At 47.9% G+C, this 20,160-nt stretch overlaps 1 protein-coding gene across 2 annotated transcripts in view; it reads right to left on the reverse strand.

Moving 5' to 3' along the window:
- The window catches only part of LOC138573535 (lysine-specific demethylase 4B-like), a 2,173,569-nt gene that overhangs the window by 1,516,591 nt on the left and 636,818 nt on the right, over positions 1 to 20,160 (reverse strand). The gene's annotated exons all lie outside the window — the stretch shown is intronic.

Raw genomic sequence — 20,160 nt, forward strand, 5'->3', positions numbered from 1 at the left:
GGTCTCCCAAGGGACATATTTCTGAAAAGCAACCGCAGCTGCCTTGCCCCGCACCAGGTGTGCATGAATACATCTAGGAGATTTAAGCCCTTGGACGGTGAAAGACTCCGTAATGCAGGCGGCAATCCACCGAGAAATAGTCACCTAGACGCCTGCTTACCCTGAGGGTTACCGAAGGTCACAAAAAGTTGAGAAGAACTCCTAAGCTCAGTCCAGGTAGAACTTAAGAGCCCTGCTGACATCAAGACAGTGCAGAACCCTTTCAGCCTCTGAGGCAGGGTTCGGAAAAAAGACCGGCAGGGAGATCGACTGATATTCAGTTACCACCTTCAGTAGAAAGGCTGGGTTTGTCCGTAGGACTACCTTGTCCTTAAGACCAAGAAGGGATGCTCCACTGACAAGGCCTGGAGCTCACTCACTCGCCTCGCTGACGTAACGGCGACCAGAAAGGACACTTTCCAGGATAGGTACTTGAGGTCCACCGTGGCCATTGGTTCAAACGGCTTATGGCACAGAGCCGTCAATACTACATTCAGGTCCCACGGCGGGTGCGGACTACGAACTGGAGGGAAGAGGCATGTCAAGCCTGCAAAATGCCTCTTAACCACTGGGTTACTCAGAGAATAAGAACATTGGTCTGTAGAAAGATAAGCGGAAACCGCCGAAAGGTAAGTCCTGCATGAGAGGACGTGAACACCCGACTCTGCTAGGGAGGACACGAAGGACAGCACTGTGTCAATTGTAGCCACCCTTGGGTCCAACTTCCTTTCCAAACACCAATAACAGAACCTGAGCCATTTACTCCTGTATTGGGATCTAGTCAAAGGTTTCCTGGCTGCCTGGATAATACGCATGTTATCCGTAGACAAGTTCAAATGCTCTAAAGACTTGAACTCGGGCACCATGCCGCCAAGCTGAGCAATTGTGGTGAGGGGTGGCACATCTGCTGTTCCCCTTGATGAAGAGGATCGGGGGTCACTGGTAACCTGATCGGCGGATACACCGACAGGTGTTGAAGTTCTGAGAACCAAAACCTGGCCGGCCACCAAGGGGCTATGAGTAGAAGAGAACAGTTCACAGAGTTCTTCAGCTTCCAAATTGCTTGAGGGACTAGAGGCAGAGGCGGGAAGGCATAAGCTCTCATGTTGTGCCATGGAATCTCGAGAGCATCCCCCAGAGAGAAGGCTCCCAGCCCCCCTCTGGAGGCATACCGAGGAAGCTTCTTGTTCACCGCCGTAGCGAAGAGATCCACCTCCGGTGTGCCCCAAAGCAAGAAGATCCATGAAAGGACCTCCGCCTTCAACTCCCACTCATAGCTGACTACTGTTCGCCGGCTGAGGGCATCCGCTGTGACATACAGCTGGCCCAGGATGTGCAGTGCAAGCAGCCAGACACCATGAAGCACGGCCCACTCCCAAATCTGGATGGACAGATCCACGAGGGGAGGAGACTTTGTTTCCCCTTGCTTGTTGATGTAATACATTGACACCACATTGTCCGTGCGTATGCGGACCACCTTGTTGGCAATGATCGGTCTGAACGCCTTGAGAGCTAGGAAGATCGCCAAAAGCTCCAGATGATTTATGTGAAGGAGCTTGTCCTGAGACGACCAGAGGTCCGAGACCTGAAGAAGATCTAACGTCGCACCCCACCCCAGGAGGGAGGAGTCCGTCGTGATCGTCACCATAGGGGCTGGGTCCTGAAACCCTGCACCCACCGACAGGTTGCTGAGAGATGACCACCATTCCAGGTCCGCTCTCATGGAAGCCAGAATCATTATCAGCTTGGAATCCGGGCCCACTGCCTGACGCCACGAACTCCGAAGAGCCATCTGGGTCCGTCTCATCTTGAGACGAGCAAGCGGAAGAGCCAGTACACACGAGGCCATGAGGCCCAGAAGCCTCTGGAACCACCAGGCCGACATGCTCTCCGACTGCGCAAACATCTGACACATGGCTAACAGATCCGCCATTCTGTCCCCGGTAGGTATACTCTGCAGTCGATCATGTCCCAGTGAAAACCCAGGAAAATCAGGTCCTGCGAGACCGTCATGGAAGATTTCCACCAGTTCACCAACAGCCCAATATGGAACAGGAGCTGAAGGAGAGACTGGAGATTGCCCGCTGCTGCCAGCGGACAAGGGCTACGTAAGAGCCAGTCGTCCAAATATGGATACGCATGGATACTCTGGAAATGAAGATAGGCCGCAATCACCGACATCATCTTCGTGAAGACACGCAGCGCCGAGCTGAGGCCAAAGTGAAGCACTCGAAACTGAAAGTGCTCCTCTCCCAAAGAGAAACAGAGATCTCCTGTGTGGGTTCCAAATCAGGATATGTATGTACGCATCCTGAAGATCCATCACGCTGAGCAAATCGCCCATCTGCAAGGAGGAACGAATCTGGCTGGGCGTGATCATCTTGAATCTTTCTTGGGGTAGGGAAAGATTGAACTGGGAAAGGTCTAGGATGGTGCGCAAGCCAGCCTGGTTGGGTTTGGGCACCGTGAACAGCCGGGAATAGAAGCCCTCCCCTCGCTCTCCCAAGAGAATGGGTTCCACAGCTCTGAACTTCGGCTTTGAGGGAGGGCGAGCCCGGCAGCTGAAAAGGAGGGTTGAGGGGTGGGGTAGGGGTAAGCGGAAGCCCACCCGAACGACTGACAAGACCCATCTGTCTTCTGTGATGGTCTGCCACGCCTCCCAATGAGACGCAATGCGTCCTCCCACCGGGGTCTCGTGCGAGCGCAGAAAACCCTCTTTTAGTAGGTTTATCGGTGGCGTTGCCACCGGAGGAGGCGGCTGAGGAGCGGGAGAAAAAACGCGTTCTTTGCTGTCTACGTTGGTTGTTCCCCGTAGGGGTATCCACTCTGCGAGACTTTCTGTCAAGGAAGTCCCTAAAGCCAGAGGAAGGTCGGCTTTGCGACAGCGGTCTCTGGGTTTTGAAGGGAGTCTTGACAAGGACAGACAAGGACTTAGCTGAGTGCTATCCTTCGTCTTGGTGAGCTCTACATCTCTTGTAGAATGAAAGAGCTCCTTCCCATCGAACGGGAGGTCCAACACCTTGTCCTGCACTTCTTTTGAGAATTTAGTTGCATCCAACCACGCCTGCCGTGAGGTATCAACCCCCAGCATAAGGCCCCGAGCAGAGGTGTCTACGTGATGAGCCGCAGCCTCCAGGAGATCCTGGGCCAAGACCCTGGCGTCGGATAGACCCCCTTTAAAGTCTTCCAGTTTGTCAACCGGGATGAACTCCTCAAACTCCGACAGACCTTTCCACATCCGCATATTAGCCCCCGCTAACACCAGTTCGACGTTGGCCTGCCTGAGCTGCAAGGCCAAATTGGCGAAGATTTTCCTTCCAAGGGAGTCAAGGAGCTTGTCCTCCTTTCCCAGAACCTGAGTAGCCGTCGTGGAAGAGGATGCTGCAGGCCTGGATTGCAAAGTGGCTGCGGCCACCACTGTGGAGGAAGGGGGCGGACAAGACGACAGGGCCACCTCTTCCGAAGAATGTAGCCTGTATCTCGCGTCAATTTTCTTATTGACAAAAAGTCCAGAGTGTGGCTTTTCCCAGACCCTGCGGACCTCGGCCAGAACGCCCTTCTGCAAGAACAGGCCGGTACGCTCCGAAAGAGACAGGGTGAATGCCCCAGAAAGCACGCCCTCTTGCAGAGCGGGTGCCTCGGGCACTGGAACATCTAAGAAGCACATCATGTCCAGTACCCAGTCATGAAAAGCTCTAATAGAGCGGGGCAGGTCCTCGTTGTCCTGATCGCCCTGCGCTTCATCCGACAGATCAGGATCCTACTGAACCGTGTCGGGCACTGTCTTGTCCAGAGGGGACAATGGGGGCAAGGGCGGAAGAGTCGGGGGAGGCACCGTAGGCAAGGGAGGCGCCGGCAGAACCACAGGAGGAACGGATTGAGTCGGAGGCACAGGTGGACATATCTCCCTAAAAAGCCCTTTGAAATATTCCCTCATGGGGTCGGTACGCATTAATGTTTGAAATGTACCGAAAAAAGCCTCCTGCGGGGACTGCCTCGGCACCTCAGGAGACTTCTCACGAGGTGGACAAATCCAGGGACGTAACGGGGAAGGGTGCCACGTAGGACCCTCCACCAACATATCCACATAAATCAAAGGTGCCGACCCCGCAGGCAATGAAACATTGTGCGGAAGAGGCGTGTCTAAGCAGCCGATGTAGTGAGACGTGCCGCTGAGGAGCTCTGGAGCGATCCTGACAAGATCCAACAAAACTAGCATAAATTGGTTCCAGAAGACCGCCAAAGTCTCTCCACAGAGACCGGAACACCTGCTGCCCACCCAGCGAAGCCCCCGGAGAGAATCGGGCGGTGGAAAGGAAGATAGACCGCCGGAGAGGAATCGTCCCGCGAAATCAAAATGGCAGACGCGCGAGCTGTGGGAGGACCCCGGCCGCGTAATACAAAGTGAGCCGGAGAATCTACACGATCGGCAAGAAGGACACCGGCCGCGCATAACGCAGAAACCAGTGCAGGGAAGACCCAAGGACGCAGACGGGGACTGCAGCACACAGCCTTCAGAGAGCCTGAGTCAACACCATGACGTGGAGACCAGCGCGACTGGAGGAAGTGGGACGCCGAAGTGGGGGAGGGCCGAAGGCGTAGACGGGGACTGCAGTACACAACCTACGGGGAGCCTGTGTCAACCCCGCGATGCGTGCGGAAACCAGCGCCGCCGGAGGAAGGACGGCAAAACAGAGGTATTACAGAGAATCAAGGTTCTGGAAAGGAGAGTGGAAGATGCAGAGGGGAATGCGCGGAGGAACAACATCTGCATAATTGGAATTCCAGAAGGTGAGGAAGGCAAAGACCCCACTGAGTATGTGGAAAACATGCTCCTCCAGGAGGTCGGAAAACAGGTACACTATCCCAGGGCTTTGTGGTAGAAAGGGCACACAGATCCCTGACCGGGAGACCCCAGCCGTGAGCCCACCGCGAGGATCATGAACTACAAAGACAGGGAGAAAATACTAGCGTTCTCAAGGAGGGTGAGGGGGGAAATCACCACAAACTCTTCCAAGATCACAATGTATCCGGACTATACGGCTATGTTCAGTGGCAACGGGCACAGTTCGGCCCAACAAAAGAACGCCTCAGGGTCGTGGAGGTGAAATACATGCTCCTGTTCCCCGCTAAACTCAAGGTGATACACCAAGGCAAAACATGTTTTTTCGACTCCACCGAAGAGGCCCACACTTGGATGGACTCACAAGGCATCCCTCAGCTGAGGCAGAGAAACGCTAGCAATGTCGGAAATAGACCCTCGATAAGGAGTAACAAAGGCAACCTGGTACAAAGAAAAGAAGCATTACATAAGTAAAAAAGAAGCTAGAAGAAAGCACAGAGGAGCAATCAGCCCCACTTCAGCTGTGTTGGCTGAGAGAAGCGGCGCCCCGGGAAGAATGAACTACTAGTTATGATGTCAGTTCTAAGGCATCACGCTGCGGCGAGTCTGCCCCTCCCAAAGGAGCATGATGAGAGAAGCGGCGGAGCCCGAGCAGAGGGAGGGTGGCTGGGCGTTAGTTTTCCAGTTTTTGTTAAGGTTAAGGACGTTGAATGGAGTGAATCGGCCACACATGGCACGAACTACGGAAGGACTACCGCAAAGGACATTAAAATAATACAGAAAATAAGCAACCGGAGTGACATGGGGCAGGAATCCTGTGACAGCAGCAGTGGCTACATCAAGAGGCAAAGATCCAGGACCAGAACATCGAGGGAGATAGGTACGAGGAGATCAAAGGGCAGGGTGCAAGGACACGGCAGTGGGATAATGAAGCCAGGCAAACAGAGAAGATCATGGGACCAGACGAATTGACAATAGCTACCTGGAATGTGAGAGGACTCAATGCGTATGTTAAGAGACTTAGGGTTTATGCCCAGCTAAACCGGATGAAAATCAAGATAGCAATGTTACAGGAGACGCACCTCACAAGAGACAGACAGGCCAAGGTGGATAAGAAATGGGGAGGAAAGATATACAGCGCCACATACTCAAATTACGCACGAGGAGTACTAATATGGATTGCCCCGGGGGTACCGTTCCAGCTACTCAAGCAGGAGACCGACACAGAAGGACGGCTAGTATTAGTGTATGGCATGCTAGAAAACAAAGTGTGCTTGGTCAACACCTACGCTCCGAATAATGATGCAACTGACTTCTTCAAAAAGCTGGCGTCCAAGTTAGTGCAATATAGAGAAGCAACGTTCATCTGGGCCGGTGACTTCAACTGCACCTTGAACCCCCTTCTCGACAGGTCTGATAATAAACACAAGGAGCCGGTACCCCAAGCCAAAGAACTGCATAGGACCCTGGATGTTTGGAGGCAGGTACATGGAGAGGAGAGGGGTTATACACACTACAGCGCACCACTTGGAACATTCACACGCATAGACTATATATTCGCGGGCAGGGAATCATTACAAGATATCACGGGAATCACCATCAAAGCATGGACACACACCAATAGGAAAGCCCCTTTTCCAACATGGCAACTTCGAGCAGAGGCCCTGAGAGAGGGTGAGTTTGAGGAACACCTCCAGGAGGTGATCGATGATTATTTCGAGCAGAACGAGGGCAGTGTTGAGTGGCGCCATATTATGGGACGCATTTAAGGTAGTAATAAGGGGAGCAGCAATAGGCAAAATGGGACGATTGACGGGAGCGGCCATGAGGGAGTTGAATGAACTCGAGAGGGAGATCGAATTGAGAGAACAACTAGCGGGGATAATGGGGGAGGAACCAGGATAGCTGATAGAGCTGCAGACTAAATGTATGTTGCTCTGGGAAAAACTAAGGAGACTAGACTATGGGAGGTACCTACAGTGGTTACACGCGGAAGGGGATAAACCTAGTAGGCTCCTGGCCTGGCTCAGACAGGAGAGTAAAAAAGATCCCATAACGGTACTAGAAGACCACACTGGGACAGAGATCAGGGACCAAGAGCACATTAACACTCTGTTTGTGTGTTTTTACGAGCAACTATATGCCCCGAATCCGGAAATAGACCCGGAGGACATAACAAATGCACTGGTAGAAATAGGGTTGCCGAGGCTAGCAGAAGAAGGGGTGCAGCTATTGGACGCACCCCTCACGGTGGAAGAAATAGAGACTGTGATCACGGAACTTCCCACCGGCAAAACCCCGGGCCCAGATGGGCTCCCGGAGAGTTCTATAAGACGTACAAGAGCGCCATTGCCCCGAAACTACTAGAGACATTCCAAGACGCATATGAGAGCATGCGTCTTCCGACAAGCCTGTCGAATCAATAATCGTCCTGATCCTTAAACCAGGGAAGTCCCCTAGGAAATGTGCCTCCTATAGGCCGATATCCCTTATCAATCAGGACGCTAAAATACTAACAGCAGTCCTAGCCAACCGCTTAAAACAGGTAATACCCACGCTGATTCACCCGGACCAAACGGGCTACAATCCGGAAAGGAACATGTCTTGCAACCTCCGCAGACTTCACCACGTGATAGATGAGACAAATCGACAACAAGGCGAGAGCGTAATAGTGTCCCTGGACGCTGTCAAAGCTTTCGACTCTGTACGCTGGGAATGGCTGGTGAGTGTACTCGCCCATTTGGGTATTGGGGAGGGGTACCTCCGATGGATCAGATTACTATATAAGGAACCCAGAGCAAGGGTAAAAACTGGGCGATTCATTTCAGGGGTGCCGTTATCGCCAATGTTATATATCCTGGCCTTAGAGCCATTTGCGGTATTCCTTAGAGCAGAATATAGAGACACCGGACTAGACATAGATCGAGTACGCCACCAAATCTCGCTATAAGCGGATGATATGCTCCTATTCGTAAGCAAGCCAACCACAAACCTACCCTGCCTCCTAGAAGCGATCGAGGCGTACACCAGGCTTTCGGGCATAGCGATTAATAAAGAGAAGTCCCTCCTTTTCCCCTTGGCAGGTCTAAAACACGTCCCCCCACACTGCCTGCCGGACCTGGGCCTGACATGGGCACCCGCACCTTCAAATATTTGGGTATAGGGATACATCACATTAGGGAGATGGAAAGATGGACGATAGCAGAAACTGGAGCATGGGAGGAGGGAAGCAATCGGGGAGGCGAAGACTCGAGCTCCACACTTGAGGCCTGGAAGATCCTTCTGAGAGACATGATCTTCTCGTCGACCTATAAACCTCCCTGAATCAACCACCCACAAATGTTGCAATGGCCAAGTTTGTACACTGTTGCATCCAGCCTGCACGAGCCACCCCCCCTCCGCGTACCTCAAAGACCATTCAGAGCCCAACGGAATAGAGACAGGGGTTCACCTCCACAAGCAAAGTCCACAATAACTCGGAGACCAAGAGACAGTCACTGTTATCACTTTTACTTCTTTGTTTCTTTTCCCTCTTTTTTCCTCTTGTTTGTTCCGTTCACAGTTCAATATTACTCATAACTAATATGGCATAAGTGATATGCAACTCAAGATTGATACAAACCAGGAGTGTAATGGTCCGTAATATAACTGTAAATGTTAAATGCCAATAAAAACATTTCAAAATAAAATAGGGATACATCACGACACCGCTGATACCCATACATCCAACACGCTCATCGCCTTAGAAAAAACACGGCAGTCGATGACCTTCTGGGGGACACTCCCACTGGGAATGATGGGAAGAGCAGCCCTCCTGAAAATGGTGGTACTGCCCCGCCTATTATACTTCCTCACGAACATCCCATACAGCATACCCAGGGCCTCTTTTACCAAACTAAACACAATAACACGTTCAGTCCTATGGGGGAGGGTGGGAATAGGATCGCAATGAGGACCTTGCAGAAGGACTATGAAGAAGGGGGTATTAGACTACCGGACTTCGAGAGGTACTACTTAGCGGGGCAGCTGCAATTTGCAGTAAAATGGCTGGGGGAAGACGAAACAATAGACGCACGCATTTTCCAGCCAGCACTGAAACAATATTATATAAGGGAAATACTATGGCCTGACAGACCCCTGCTCGGAACCCTGCCGAACATGCTCAACATTGCAGTGGATTTATGGAAAAGAGCATGGAAACTCCAAGGGGCAAAAGATCCGCAGTCTGCACAAATCCCTCTAGCAGGTCTCCTGGGAGGGGACACAAACACATTAGCAACATATCGAGCACATTGGGAGGCTAAAGGTGTAGCACAAATTGGAGACCTGAGAAGGGAGGGAAGGTGGGCGGACTTCCACGAAATGGTAGACGAATATGAAATACATGTGGGTCAATTCATCCTATATACCGGCATGATAAGAAACATTACGAAAAGATGGCCATATTGGGAAGACCAGGATGAAGAGACAACATTAGATGCATGGTATGACATCGCGGAGGGAACACACAAAAACTCCAGGTTATTTGAACAGCTACTGAAAGTTAAAAACCCACAGTAGCAACACACGAGGCAGCGTTGGGAGGAGGAGTTGGGGGACCCCTCAGCGACCAAGAATGGACCAGGGCCCTACGATACCCAAAAAAGTATCCAGAAATGCAAGATTTAGGCAGGCGCAGCTCTATGTAACGCATAGAGCGTATCTCACACCCAAAAAGATGAATAAAGTCCAGATGGGAAGCCAGAACGGGTGCCCACGCTGCTCATCGGAAGAAGCGGACATGGTACACATGTTCTGGTCCTGCCTAGTGATACAGGAGTTCTGGGACGGGATCAGACTTAAGATAGCAAGAAGCGGACTCTAAATCCAGACGGAACACCCCGAAAAGTACCTACTGGGCCTCTTTTCGAGAGGGGGTAAACACGAATCGCATATAGCGAAGAGGAAAGATTTAATAAGTATACTGGCCAAGAGAAGGATAGCAATGACATGGAAGTCAAGGGAGGGCCCGAGCGTAGATGCATGGTGGTCGGACCTTCAGAAGTGGACGCAGGCAGAGACGGTGGTGTGGATGAGAGCAGTGACAAGAGGGGAAGGTGAAACCGCGCACAAGTTGACTGCATGGAACACGCTAATACAAGACCTCTTTGGCTCCGGAGAGGCGGGAAACTGCGAAGATCCCACGGAAACAGAGGGTCTATAGACGAAATAGAAAGACTGAGCACGAAGCCCAAGAATAGAACATTATGCATACCAGACCTGGTGTTCGACCCAACGGGAGGTCCGGACTGAACTAACAAGGTCGTTGGAGAAGATTATGAAATGACAGCGGAAGGGCAAGATCCGTACAAAGTGCCAATGAGCCATTTATGTTATGGTTGTTTGTATGTTATGTGTTTTGTTGTTGTTAAAAGAAAACAAAGAAATTATAAAAAAAAAAAAGGATGCGCACAAGGTACTCTATGTTCACCCAAGGAACCAAGCCCTACACCTGAGGCCGATGGCGTAGTTGTAGGGGTAGCACCTAAAATGGCTGCCGTGGTGGTGACGGGAACGGGCACCATTTTGTCATCATCTGAGGGGAACTGCGGCACGTGAGAAAGTGAGGCAGGGGTCCCCATCGATGGATCAGGGGTCTTAACTTTAGCCTTAATAAAAGGAACCTTGGCAGAGCCGGTACTATGAGGCCTGGAATGTTTCTGCTACATGCCAACGGCCAAACCAGCCTTCGTAGGAAGAACCTCGGCACTGCCGGTAAAAGAAGGGCTTTCCTTCTTTGCCCCCTCGATAGATCTGGTATCGCCGCAAGAGCAGTAATGGTGAGCAAAAGCCTTCACCGGTAAAGCCTTGTCAGGCCTCTCAGAAATGTTGGTAACTTTAGCCTCAGAAAGAGGGATCTCGGACCCACATCCGGTGACAGCCTTTTCCGCGCGGGCCTCGAACATCCGTTCGGTGACAGCAAGCCCCACCAAGGCCTCGGGGCGCACCCCGGTCTTATTTTTGAGGGAAGCCGACAGAGGCCTCAGAGTGAGCTCCGGTATCCCACAATTCTGTAGAACTGGGTCTACAAACAGCCCCCACAGGAGGGTCCTCTGAGCGTGCTCCAGTATCCACAGGCCCCTTACGGAGACCCTTGCAGAAAACTCCGGTACAATTATTAGGCTCAACGGGCACCTCAGGGCGAACCCCGGTGACAGAGCGATCAACGCCCCTTCCGGTCCGAGAGGAACCTGGAAAGGTATCCCCTGGCTGGGGTGCTCTGAAAAGTAAAGAACTTACCTGGCGTTTTTTCTTCTCGTCGATGAACGCCTGAAAATGTGAAGGAGGAGTTAATTGCAACACCTCCTCCCACCGCTCCAACCGACGTTGAAGTGCCCGGACCGAAAGGGAGTCACAATAAAAACAGGAGCCCCAACGGTGATCCGGACCCAAACACTAAACAAAGAGGATGGGGATCCGCCCTTGCGAAACGCCGGTGACACGATCAACAATCTGGAAAGTCTAGTTTGAACGACATAGACAGACTAGTACACGATCGCTAGCCAGAGCGGGAAAATAAGGGAAGAACATCTTCTGAGGATGCAAGTGCGTCCAGTCCCGAACGAGCGGAGAAAAGGACTGATGGGCGATGCGCGGGGCGGAGCCAAGGTGGGCGGGGCTACGGCCGAATGCCGGGCCCCGCGTAGAAAGAGAGGAAGGACACATTTTTGAAAAAATGTTTTTGGGATGCTTTTTACAAAGTGCTCCGGTCCCGTCCCACAGGACGTAGAGGTGTCCCATAAGTATGGAGGAAAGGGGACGGGACGTAGGAGTATAAATGTTTCAGGATAGTTTGACCCACTTGAGAATCTGCTCTCGCATTCGTGTCAACAAAGTAGTGCTATGTGAATTTGTGTAGAGAACTCCATGTTACTGAATTGCAAATGGCTTCCAATAGTACATTTGCAATGAATGCTAGAGTTGCTCCAGTACTACATGTTGAGTGTTATAGGTGTGAATGGAAGTGTGTTTGCTAGAGTACAGCACATTTTTATGCACCTTACAATCCATCTTACAATGGTAGCTTTAGTGATAGGGTCTCCCTCTCTTCCTGTCACCATAGATGCAAATAATTGATCTGCTCTCTAATTACCTTTGTTCTGTCCAGATACTACAAAACTGCCCGAAGATCGTCGAGTGTGTGTAAGGCTTTTTCCCTCTTTGCTTTGTGAGTTTTGAAAGAAAGCTGGTAGAACAATAGATTAGTTAACATGAAACTTAGTATTACGAATGCATCCTAGGTTTGCACCTAAATTCACATCTACCATATGTTTATGCATTGTACCAAAAGGTTCAGAGACCGACAGTGCTTACAACTTGCTGATCCTTTCCATTGAAGTGATTGCAATGAGAAACGCCACCTTATATGAAAGTTCCTTTAACAGAGCCTTATAAATAGGCTCAAAAGGTGGGCCAGTTAACCTTGAAAGTTCTGCTTTAGGGTCCACCCTGGTGGGGAGTGAGCTACTGGAGGACCAATCCATTAGACTCCATCCAAGCAAGCATTGAGTACTGATACTTTTCACTATGACATGTTTTTGTTTTCATGTTGTGTGAGCTGCTAAGTGTACTTTGAGAGAGTTCTAAATTATCCCTGAATCCAACAGGTTAAGCATATAGGTTACCACCTCTGTTACAGGAACTTTAATATGGTTGATATATTTGTGATTACACCAGATTAATAATCTCTTCCACTTGTTGAAATAGCAATCATCAATGTCTGGAGTTTGGTTTTCTTGCCTCCCACAATATATCCACACAGGGTGTGGGTAGCCGTTAGTGTGTAAATTCTATTACTTCATGAGCCAAGCTGCTACAGTGGTTTTCTGAGGATTTCGGTGTGTTATTTGACTGTTTCTGCATGGGCAGACTGTGAACTGGCTAAAGCCTGATTGGTAGACAGTCATGTTTATCAGGTGTGAGGGTCTTGCACACATTGGTGTAAATAGTATCATCATTACACTCTCCTGGTGTAGTTTGTGAATTACCCTGCAGAGCAATGGTGTCGATGGGGGCTGGGATGGAGAGCATATGCAAATATCCTTGACCAGCTCATCCATTCCATTTAGTATTACCAAGGGACCTCATTTGTGGGTACCTGGATGCCAAGCTTGTGCATTTTGTGTTTTTAAACGTTGCAAACGCGTCTATCAATGGATAACCCTATCTTGCAAAGATCTGTTTGTGTACTGGTATTGAGGTCTGACTCGTGTTTCGTTACAAGTACTCTGGTTACAGTGTCTGCTAGACAGTTGTGTTTCCCAGGAACGTGTTAAGCTTGGATGTACATGTCTTTTCGGGATGCACCAGCTCCAAACTATGCGCACATTGACAGCCTCTGAGGTTGTGCTGCCTTGTTTGCTGATGTAAAACATGGCGGACGTGGTGTCTGTATGAGAAGCCTTTTTTTACTGCGAGAATGTTCTGAATTAAATGTGCCATTTTCATTGCTTGCAACTCCAACCAGGATGTGTTGTCTTGCCTGCATTCTTGACCACCTCCCTTAGGCTTTGAGGTGTTGACAATGTGCCCCCAACTCTTTAGAGGTGCATCTGTTGTCGCTTTCTGCCCTTAACATATTCTCTATTGACCCCCATTGGAGTCGCTTTACCCTTGCTTGCGAGACCACCACTGTATCATCCCACTCGCCTGTCATTTAAGACCATTGATCCCCAGCCACTGCTGAATTGGGTGCATGTTGGAGTACGGAATGCTAAAAATGCACAACACCATCATACACAAGAGTTTCATAACCTTTGACTGTTTATCAGTCGAAAAGCTGAATGAAATGAGATTAGGGTTTTCAGTTTGTGAACTCTTTGGGTAGACTTCTGCTCTTTTGAGTGGCTGGCACTATCCCTAAGGTCTTCTTTTCAGTTGAGGCTTAATTCCTTCTCGTCGGTTGTGAATCCTACACTGTAGAGTAAGTTTAGTGTCTGTTGTGTGTGTTGAAGGCATTCTTTTGCACTTTTCTCTGTTATTAGCCAGTTGTCTAGATAAGTGTAGACTGTAATTACTTTGAGGAACAGATGTGCTGCCACGACTGTGAGCACCTTGGTGAATACACACAGTCACAATGCAATACCAAAAAGAAGTACTGTGAATTGAAAACTGTCTTTCTGCATTTTGAAGTTTTGAGTAAATGAAAGCAGGAAGGCATGTGAATTTGCCATATTTAAACAATATGGATTTTGCTTGCTAAATGGTGGTTGCAAATTTTATCTCAATGCTGGCAAGATATAGATCGTCATTAGGGCGATCATTTATGTTGACACCTAAATAGGTATAATGATGTACCTTTTCAAAATGTTTAGCATGCAGTGTCCAGCTTAGAGGTTTACTTATGCGAATAGGCTTCACCCAGTGCCTTACTTTTGTTTTTGACAAGTTAATTTGTACATGATTGTCATGTGCATAGGAGCTCAACTGATCAAGAATTCTTTGGAGACCTTTAGGAGTTCTTGATACTAGAACAAGGTCATCTGCGTATAGTAGCCATGCAATGGGTTGTATACCTAGACTGGGTGCTTCGGAAATTATATTGGTAAACCTCTCCTGCATATCAAGAATAAAAAAATTCAAAAGTGCTGAGGCCAAAATGCAGCCTTGCTTTAGGTCTCTATGAGTAGAAATGTGCGCAGAAATAAAGCCAGCAAGGGTGAGCCGAATTTGAATCGATGTTGCCGAGTGAAGAAGATTAATCAATGTTATTATGGAGGATGGACATTTGGCGCATTTCAGTTTATCTACTAGCAGCTCCCTCGATACAGAGTCAAAGGCAGAACGGAAATCGACAAAGGCCAGGTATAACGACTGTTTTGTTTGAATACAGTGTGTTTTTATTGCCGTTATAGTCAGGAGGTTAATGCTGGTGCCTATCCCTTGAATAAAGCCTGTTTGGAAGGGATCTCAATGGTGGGTTTTAGCTGTCCAACCAGTAAAATCTCTGAGAATTAATTTGGCAAATATTTTGCCTGGGGCGTCAAGAAGTGCTATCGCCCTGTAATTCGCTGGAGATTGCCGATCGCCCTTCTTGAAGATGGGCATAATGAGTGGGTGTCTCCAGGACGACGGTAAGCACTGTGTTTGAATGACGTGCTTAAAGATGTTAAGAAGAATCTCAACCCAGGCTTGAGGATGTTGTTTAAACATTACGTTGATAAGCCATCTGGGCCAGGGGCTCATGATTGACTTGATTTTTGAATGAAGTATAGAATATCACTATCTGAAGATGAAAATCGTGATATAGCGATATAGAGGACGTTTGTATACTAGGAGGTGCTGCATACAATTTAGCAAAGTGAGAGAGTCAATGTGATTCAGACACTCTATTGATTTGTTTTGAGCATTGAGATATGAAGTTAGCATTATTGAGCAGCAACCATGTTTGGGCGAATTATTTTGGGCACTTTCCTTCAACATAGTCTCACCATCCTTTTGAAATAGATGGGCTTTCTGACTGCGCAGCAAGTTTTTATTCCTAGTTTTTGCGTTTCTAAGGGCATCGTAAAGAGCAAGTCTCTTAACGCGTCGATACTGCGTTTTCCCGTTTTTTTCTTGTGTATCATAAATATGCACATTTCGGTGGGTATTTTTTCCTAGACTAGTAGGATTGTATTTAAACATCTGAAGTATGGTACAACATTGTGGTTCTTCTAGGTCACTATCTTTTGCTGAAAGAGTATAAGCTTGTATGAGCTGGCTATTCAAGTTGTGTCAAGACTGGGCAGTCCACCTAAATCGATGTTATCCATTATTGAGGGCAAGAGTGCCTTCATATTTGTTTTTAAATCGAGTGACTGCTAGATGTGTACCAGGTCCACGTGAGAGTGAGCATCTCATGGTCACTGTTCAGCTGGTTTATGACTCTCATGGTTTCAGCTTGGGCGAACGGGGTGTAATCTACATAGATATAATCTATAATGGCCTCTTGATCTCCTCTTCTCCAAGTGTTCTTTGGAGGAATATCGCCCACGAGGGACCCATTCGTCATGATCATGTTTCTTTCTTCCATGAAAGTAGCCCACCTCAATCTAGTTGAGGTGTGCGATTGTTGGCCAGTGGATAAACAGTGTAAGTTCAAATTGCCAGTAAGAATCAGGTTGGTGATTGTGGAAGTTTGGGAGATGAGTTGAAAATGGTCTCTAGATCCTGGAAAAAGATATCAATGCATATACTTGCAGGATTCCAGTATATGTTGATCAATGCAGTCGAGTGATCGGTGGTTTGAAGCTTGATTAATTGAATGTGATGGTTGGGAGAGGTCCATGGCAGGAGTGTGAAGACATAAGTCTACCTTTAGCAGCCTGATTGGCTGGGAGTAAAACAGCATTATGGTCATCCCATAAGGGGTTTCTGTTAGCCATATTTCTTGTAACGCTATTATATCATAGTTGCCTAGTTGATTGTCTGGATTAGAATTAGAATATGTGAATTAGAAGATGTGAATCCTTGTGTATTCCAGCTAGCTAGTGAGAACTGGGTAGGCGATTGAGTAATGGGTTATATAGCTTGAGGCTTACAATTACAAGTTCTGGGAACAGCTCTACTTGAGTGATTAGTTCTGGGCGTGGGAAAAGTGGAGATTGGAATATTTGGTCTGAGGGGTTGGCGAGTACCGTTATCCTGAAGTTTGTTGTAATGTGAAGCCTCACTTATTGGTGTGGTAGAAGAATCTTGATAAAGTATGAAGCCTAGTGCAGAAAGTTCTGATTTAGCTTTCCAAATGGTGTTAAACACCACCCCTGATCTAATCCAAAGCCTGGTCGCTGTTAGATCAGTGCCATCAAGGAACTCGACTTGAATGAGATCAGAGGGACTAATGGTGTTCAGCAGCTGTGTTCGTCAAATCATCTGATGGAACAGCTAGAATTGTGCCTCGGACAGCAGAAGCAGAGGGATGTTCAGCAGACATAACGGTCCAACTCCCTATGGATTTCTGTTCATCCTAATTCAGTAGTATGCTGATGAGAGTTGAAGTAGACGGTGGGAACTCTACCAACTGGTTTGGCTGGTGAATTGTGTGGCGGCTCAGAATTGGAGAATGATATGGGGTTCGCATATTGGTGTTCTGCAGCTACATCGATCAATTCATCTAATGGAGCATAGGGTTCTATGCACGAGTTATTTTGGATTGTGGCACTTTCCTTAGTTTGCAAAATCTTGGCATATTTGTTAATGATGGCCGAAGATGCTTTAGCAGCTTGTTTCCCAGGAAGGGAGTTCCGTTTAATGAACTGCTTTGTGTTAGAGTTTGCAGACTGGGAGGGCTTGTTCATGTTGTTCGTTTTGTTCTCTTGGTTGGATGACTTAGAGTTTTTTGTACGTTTGGATTTTTTGGAGGAGACGATGGTGTAAAATTGCTTAATGTGCTCAGTTGCAGGGTCAGGTCGACTCGCTAATATGGAGTACGACGGCAAGGTGGAATCAGATTATTTCAAGATTGGGTTCAGAAGCCTCCTTGGGGCGAATCACTTGGTCAATTGCCGGGATGGCTGTACTCATAAAAATCAGAGCTTTTAAAGCTACAGGAGCTCGGGCATGTCCAGCACCAGGGTGTAGGTGGAGTAAGCCATTTATGGTCATCACCAGATAGGATGGATGGGCAGAGTTCCTATCAGTTAATGTAGAGATAATCAAAGAATCTTGTTCTAGGAGTGTCGTGATAAGAGATGACTGTTTGGTTATTTTTGCATCCAGAGTTTCAAAGAGCTTCACCAGAGATAGTATTGCACGCAATGTAATGTCTACTAAAGTAGAAGAGGATGACTGTGCAAGTGAAGCTGTGGGTGGCTGAAGTGGAATTGTGGGCTTGCGGGGAGTCGGACGCGTAAATGATAATGATAACACAGAAGAGTTCTGTATAGAATGTCCAAACATTATAGGGGACTGGGACAAGTTGTTGTTTGTCTCTGTGATTGTTCTGATAGAAACAGCTGCCTCTGAATGGGATTTGAGATCCTTTAATGAGGCCGGAGGTTTCTGGGTTGTGGGGATGAGGCAATTTACATTTGAGAGTTATGTTCAAATGAGCAAAGAGAACTGATGGTCTCCGGTAACATCGTAAGACTTAATGTTGGAACGTCCCGTGTAGGTGACGGGGAGCGGGAGTTTTCCTGGCGGTCAGGTTTGGGAATAATTGCTGTACGGATTCCCAACTGGAAGAGAAGGCGGACCAATCGGGGCTTCAGTGGCTGGCTCCGTGACAGGAAGGTGACTAATTTCATTAGAGGTGTTCTTAGGAGGACAATCTTCTGGAGTGCCAGAGAAGCCAGCTAACATTAGTGAGTCTGTAATTACAATTGCGCTGTCTTCCTCCGAGCGGGGCGGTAAAGTCAGGTTTGAAAGTGTAATAATGGCGGGCGGAGGAGCAGAAGATTTCAAGTGGTACGTCCGGCAGAACTGTCTGATATCAGGTGTTCAGGCTAGCATTTTTAGTTTCCGTGAAGGAGAGCTCGGTAGTGGAGATCTATTCTCAAGTGCACTGGCAGAGTTGTTACGCTGCAGAGTATGCTTGTTTTGCAGCGACGCCTTTGCAATATTAAGTGAAGACGGCATACCTGTTTTCAAAGAATATGTGTCCTTTGACATAATCTGTTCTTGGAGACCAGCACTCTGGTGTCTATACTCGAAACTGTTGGTCCACAAGCAAGAACAGATACGAATGAGACCAGGTCGCACGATAGTTGAGTGACAACATATTAAACAAATGAAGTCACTGGGCCTCATTACAACCCTGGCGTTAAGGGGTTAACGGCGCCGTAAAAGGCTGCGGTGCCGTTAAACCCTTAATGCCCGATTCACACTTTAACGCCTGCTTTTTGGAGGCGTTAAAGTCCAACCCGCTAAGGGAACTTGGTGCTAATTACGGCACCGTAATTTACGGTGCCGTAATTAGCACCTTCCCCATTCCCATTGAGCCCTATGGGCCAAAAATGGGAATGGGGAAGGGGCCATGGTGAATGGGGATTTACCGCCCCGCCAACCTTGGAATGGAGCGGTAAATCCGCCATCCACCATGGCGGAATCCGGCATGGACCATGGTGCTAGTAGCACCATGGTCCAATGCCAGGGTTGTAATGAGGCCCACTGTTCTCTCATGTATGCGACGATACAAAATTAAGTCCTCATGGTTGAATTCAAGGGAGCAAGCATACAACTTGAGTATTGAATATGGAAGCCAAGGGTTTCAGGGGGTCCATCGGCTAAGCGGTACTTCCAAGGTACTTCGGCTGGTGTATAATTAATAAGATGGAAAACTAAGTTGCAATTAAGAATTCTCTTTTGTAACAAAGTATGCTTTTTTTTTCCAGTCAAAGCAAACCAGTATTGCATAATTGTATTTTTCAGAGTTCCTGTGCTGTGTGCATAATCATGCGGAGGAAGATCATTTTTACACTTATAATTTAATTTACATTCTAATTTATAAAAACGGTGTGAAATTATGAGTATGCACGGTCTAGTTTAAATCCATTCAACCTAGCAGTCAATGGGGTACATTACTATAAATGGTCAGTGGCAGCAGTCTTTGCTAAAAGGTGGGTGATTGTCATTACACCTATCATAGGTGTTCTAGCCTCTCAAATCTCCAAGACCACAATTAAAACATCCAAAACCTGACTCTCCAGGAAGTGCAAGCACTGTTCAAAAACAAACAAACGAAAGTTACATTTGTAATTGAAATAGAAACTGAGCAAAACCTGTCCCTGTGACAATCCAGATAGGTATTTAACTTTGTGTATCGCGTCATACACGGTTCGTCCAACATCTAGGCACTGTGATTATTATACCTCAGTCAACACTCAGTTTACTGACCTTTGAAGGATGTTAGCCAATAAGATAGCTCAGCCGGTTGAGAGCTCATTGCTGCGATCTGTGTATGATCTGTAGGTTGCAGGTTTGAATCCCAGCAAGACCAACTCAGCCTTTTATCCTTTTGAGGTTGATAAAGGAGTACTGACTTAGGTTTTGTGATTGTGATAAATATGATCTACGTACAGCGCTTTGCCAAAAGTGCTATATAAATAGCTATTTGACCATGAGATTAGATATAGAATTTAGCATGGAGTCCTTGTCTCCCTGCACTGTTATTTCACAACATTGGCATACCATTAGGTAGTAATAGCTCCAGGAAATGAGGACTTTCATTAAACATCAAAAGGCAATCCTGCTATAGAACCTCAAAACACACAATAAAATTCATGTTTACTTTACTATGTAATTGGCTAGGTTTTTGTGTT

Source organism: Ambystoma mexicanum, chromosome 1p (assembly GCF_040938575.1).
Source record: "Ambystoma mexicanum isolate Mex_15411 chromosome 1p, UKY_AmexF1_1, whole genome shotgun sequence".
NCBI classification, from domain to species: Eukaryota; Metazoa; Chordata; class Amphibia; order Caudata; family Ambystomatidae; genus Ambystoma; species Ambystoma mexicanum.